Here is a 5,759-nt window from a genome sequence, read left to right on the forward strand (position 1 = left end):
GGGCCGGGGGCGGGCGGGCGGGCAGGCGGCCGCCGCGCGGAGACGCGCCCGCAGAAAAGTTTGGGCGGCGGAGGCAGAGAGGGCGAGGAGCGGGGCGGGCGGCGGGAGCGGCGCGGGAGGGGCCGCGGGGCGGCGGGCGGGGCGCGGAGGCCGGCCGGGAGGGACAGAGCCGGGAGGGAGAGGCCGCGGGGCGGGGGCGGTGCTGCCTTTGGCCCCTCCCCGCCTCCTCCGGCCCTCCGGCCCGGGTCCGGGAGGTCGGGGACTCGGGGAGGGCGAGGTCCGGTGCAGAGGGAGGGTGGTCCCGCGCCCCCAAGCCGCGCCTGCGGGCTGGGGCCGAGAGGGCGGGGTCGCGGGGCGGGGCGGGTCCGGGAGGGGGCGGTACCGAGGTTCCGTTTCTGCGGGGGCACTGAGGAGAGCTAGGTTCGAACAGAGAAGTACGGGGCGATGATGGGGATGCGCAGGGAAAGGGGGGAGAGAGGTGTTGGGGTTGGACCCCAAGAGAACCTGGTGCCCTGAGTTTGGTCCGGGACGAGATGGGGGATTCTGGAATTCTTCTGCAATAAGGCAATTCTGAGAATGTTTTCCAGGACCCGGGCAGTACTGGAGGTTTTTGCTCTAGAGACAGACGTCAGACCCACCCGAGACCTGTGACCGACAGTGGGTCTTCCTCTCCCATCTGGCGACTGGGAGTCGTCCCTTCGCTCCTTTCCCCTTCCTCACCCCACCTTCACCTTTCCTCACCCCATCTTCCCCCAGCCTCCATCTGTCCTCGATGTGGAGCTGGGACCCATGCCTCCTGGGTTCCTGCTTCATCCTTGGGTGACTGGGATGAGGAGAGCCGTGCCTCAGTTTACCCTTGGGCCAGGCAGGGAGTCCCCAGAGCACTCCTGCCTGGGTCTGAATTTTCCACTGAGATGCTCAACACTGATTAGAGCTGATCTTGGATTAAACTCACAACTTTATAAGGTGCTTTGAGATCCTCTGCAGGTGACAAGTGTGACTGAGGAAGCTGGTAGGGAAAGGAAGCCTTTAAGAATCATTAAAATGCTGTGCTTGTTTGCTCCAGACCTCTGGCTCTTTATTATAGCTGATCAAGCACTTTCATATCATCTGATCCCACAACAAGCTCTGAGGGAAGCAGGGCAGGGAGTGATACCCCCATAGTACAGAAGGGAAACTGAGGCCAGAAGAGGACAGTGATTGCCCAAGAGCACAGAGGTGGTCAGCAGCAGAGGAGCTAAGATCGACAACCTAGGTCTTGTCTCTGCCTGGTCCCCAGGAGCTAGAAATTGCCCTAGGGTCCAGCTGTGGGTTCAGGGCTCTTAGACTCCCTCACTGGGTCCCCAGAAGGGCATCATGATTACCCCACCGGTTAGAATTTGTCTTCATCGCCCAACCTGACCCTGGTCAAATAGCTTTCTCCTGGTCCCCACCCAGCCCAGTCAGCCCTGCTGTAGTATAGACAACACTCACTATATTATAGAAGGATTAGAGTGTGCATTGTGACCTCTCTAACCTGCCTTAGCCCCCGAGTGCCCCCAGCGGCTCAGCTGTGGCAAACTTGGGCCATCACTGACACCTCCCCCCTACCACCTGGGGGACCTGGGGCAGATTACTGTCCTTGTTGGGCCTCAGTTTCCCATCTAACCACCATTCATTTGGTTTCTGCCCAGCCTAGCACTATCCCTAAGGACCCTACCTCTCCTTCCATTGGTGAGTATCAGAGGAAAATTTTTATAGGCAGGGCTGAGACTTGGAGAGCGAGCGATGCACAGGGCCTTGGCCTGTTGGAGAGTCTGGATGCATTGGTAGTGAGGAAAGAGGAAAGCAAACATGCTCTGGCTTTTGGAAGTGGCGATCAGGAGAGGAACGTTGGGCAATCTTGCCCCCCACCAACCCTTTCAGCACCTCCTTTCTTCCTGGTGGCCAGACTGGTTACACAGTTTGCAGAGCCCAGTGCAAAATGAAAATGCAGGGCCTTTATTCAAAATTTATTAAAAATTTCAAGAAGGCAACGGCAGAGCATTCAACCAAACATGGGGCCTTTCTAAGAGCAGGGCCGTGTGGACTACGCCCACGAAGTTGGCCCTGCCAGTGGCTCATATAATTCCTCAGCGAAAGCTCCCCTTAGAAACACAACCCTGAGGAGTCAACTCACAGATTGGGTCCCCTGATTAGGAGAAGAGGAGAGGAAAGGGGAGTGGGGAGAGGTCAGGTCTGTGTTCCCCTCACTGCTCCTAACTCTAACACCCAGACATTCTCACCTCCCATCTCCAGCCACCCCTCAGACCAGCAGCCCAGCTTTCCTGCTTGTCCCCTGGCCTAATGGACTGGCCTGCTTCTGAGACCCTCAGGGCTAGCTGGGAAGGGCTAGCCTGCAACACTGCTCTCTGGATTCACGATTGCTCAGCTCAGCTACATTTCTTTGCTGGCCCTCTGGGCAGCTAAGGAAACTGACTTCCCAGCAGCCGCTGTCGGCAGGGCCCAAAGTCCATCCTGGAGCCAGGCTGTCACCTGACCAGGAAGGAAGCTGCCAGCCTGTCCCCAGGGAAGAACCAGCAATAACCAAGCTTGGGGCTACAGCCCCTGAGGCCATCCAGCTTTGCTCCCTCTGTTTTTGTTTTTCTTTTTTTCCCTTTTCTGGCTGTGCCACATGGCTTTCAGGATCTTAGAAGTGCAGAGTCCTAACCACTGGAACGCCAGGGACTTCCCTGCTCCCTCTGTTTTTGGAAAACCCAGGACCACCCCATGTTGCCCTCACACCCATCCTACACTTCCTGACCCCCCACCCTTGGGAGACCTGCCTCCCATAGGCTCCAGCTTTGTCCCCTGCTAGGCCTGGCCTCCACCTACAGACTCCAGACTAAGCAGCCACGCCAAGGTATGGCTGAGCCTCCCTCGTTTTACCGGGAACCCCAGGAAGGGACAGAGTCTGTAAGTCACGCAGCTGTGGGTGGGAGCACCTTTGGCTTCCCTCAGTTCTTAGACCAGTTGGAGGGCAGAGCAGTTCTGCAAAGTCGAGGATGTTGAGAGATTAATAGTCCTCGTATTCCATGGATAAGAAAGCGTAAATAGAGGGGGAGTGACTTGCCAACAGGCACACAGCTACCTCTGGGCAGAGGTGGAATTTAAAACTGATTTGTGTTCGTGGAGGGGGGGCGGGGGGGTTCTAATTGATCACTTGCTTTGTGCCCCTGCCCCACCCCTGCTGCTTTCAAGGGTGGGCAGTTAAGACCCTGGAAAAGCAAAGTATGTATCCTGGGGCCGCAGCTGGCCCTCCAGGAACCTCCAGAAATGTTCTGCTTAACTTCAAATGCACCTGTATGCATTTTTTCTGGGGAAAGGGTCCACAGCTTTAACAGATTCTCAAAGGGGTTCCTGTTTCAGAATGAACTAAGAATCTACACTTTGATCCTTTTCAGTGGGAGAAGATAGAAACGGGCTCCTTGTATCTGATGCCCTCTACCTCTTTCCTCCCTAACCTGGGGGCGTGGGGAGACCCTGCAGGTCTCACCCCCACAGTGGACACTCCTGTGGCCCCTACTCTGTGGCTCCTGGCATCTGTGGCAGCGTATCAACGTTTCAAACAACCTCCCTGCTGAGGTCTTCTTTGATCCTCCCAGCATCTCTTAGAATCAGGCCCCAAGCCTAATTCCATCCATTTTCCCTGCTGGGTTGAGAGGTGAAATAATGCCCAAGGTGTTAGTGATGTGTGTGGAATGGAGATGGAGTCTTGTGGGCTCTCAGCTCTGAGTTGCTGCCAGCTCCTAGGAGGCTGAGGGAGGGAAGGAAAGAGAGAGAGGAGGGGGAGACAGAGAGAAAGGAAAGGTTGCTGTTGCCACTGCTCAGTCTCCATTGTGGAATGAATTCTGATTCCTTGCATTCTTTCAGCCACTATCTCCTGAGCACCAGCTCTGTGCTCCAGGCTTCCAGACTGACCAGCTATTCTGTGATCAGACTGTCACTCTCTGAGCTGTACACAGTGTAAAAAAGTGGGTTTCAACCTTTTTCTTTTAGCAGTGGAACTTTTATTTTTCCCTGCAAACAAAAGCCCCCTGAATTTTATCTGACAGATAAAACAGATAAGAGCAATGCTTTATACATATGAATTTATTTTTATAAATCAAAAGGTATAACCTTTACTTAACACAAAATAAATCAGCAGGAACAATGCCAACATTTTGATGGACTAAAAATTTGAAATCCTGAGTTACTGGTGTGGTTATTGTTTTAACAGAGAGCCAGCGTTCAGTTTATTTCTGCAACAGTTTCTCTTAGTCAGTAATTAGAAAATACTACACTTCATAGACAAGCAAGGGCAAATGGTAAGAGTTTTAGCATCTTGGTAGAAATGTCAGGAGAAGCTTCATCTGAGGTCTGCACAGAAATGAGTTATCCAGCCAGCCCAGCCTAATGGCTTGTTAAAAGTTAACCTAACAAAAAAAAAAAAAAAAAAAAAAAAAAGCCTAACAAGTTTCTCATCTCGGTCCTGCCACTAACTTGGTGTCCTTGGGCAAGACACTTGCCCTCTCTGGGCACCAGTTACCCCATCTGAATATCTGATTTCACCTAGAAAAGGAGAGTGTGAGTGGAGGTACTGGAGTGGGTTGGGGTGTGTGGGGTGATGCATCGAGCATATATGGAAACTTCATTACTCATCCTCACCGCCCACCCCCATCCCAGTGCCAGACCTGAAGAAGGAGCCACAAAACCACCGAACTGCCCAAGTTCAAAGGCAGAGGCAAGTTGCCATGGAGACGTGCTTTGTTTCCCAACTGTCTGGCTGCATCTGACAAGCACAAAAGCTGGCCAGATGGACACTGACCTAGGCTGAGAGAGCCAGGATTTCCTGACCCCCAGATCCACAGGGCTCACTGCTGTCCAAGGAGGGCGGTCAGTTCTCAGTTCTCACCCCCGAAACAGGGGCATGACCAGCCTGGTCTGCCAGTTGATAAGGCTTCCTGTAGGGAGCTGCTGGGTGGGGCCTCCAGGTGTTTGCAGACACCCACTCCACCAGTCCTGGGCAGCAAGGCTGGCCCTGTGCCCAAGGGCAGGGCTAGGAGGGAAGTGCCCACACTCAGGGCCTTCTGGAAGCTGGGAGAGGGGTCAAGATGTATGGGGCCCATGATCGCACACAGGGCCTACACAAACACGCCGAGACACAAACACAGCTTGACAGACCCACGTGCACACCAGTTTACCCTGGCATACTCAGATACATGGACACACACCAAGACACAAACCCAGATACACACTGATACCTCTGAGTACCCATAAACGCCCAGGTACACTGAGACAGCCTGATATCTAAACACATGTAAACACACACAGGTACAGAAACATACCCAATTATACACAGACATGCTGACACACACACATATATACACAAATGCTCACATTCCCAGATGCACAGACACTCATACTGTCATCCACTGATACAAAAACAACACACACAGATACCCACTGGCCCATAAATCAGAGAGAGATATACAGAAGGCCTAGTCACATAAATATAAACAAACAGTTACAGATGGCAGCACCGATGCACAAAACCCAACACACATTCAGGCAAGAGGAAGCGAAGGGAACTAATACTTGGTGAGGGTCAATTCTGCACAGGCAGTGTGAAAGGGATTATATCTGTAGGATCTTCTTGAAATCCTTCCAACAATCTGTGAAGTTGGCATCGTTATCCCCTCTTTTTACAAATGCGATAACGTAGAATATATGGATCTATAAAATGCCCAAACAATGCAGCA

The sequence above is a fragment of the Leucopleurus acutus genome (assembly GCF_964270905.1).
Source record: "Leucopleurus acutus genome assembly, chromosome: 2".
NCBI classification, from domain to species: Eukaryota; Metazoa; Chordata; class Mammalia; order Artiodactyla; family Delphinidae; genus Leucopleurus; species Leucopleurus acutus.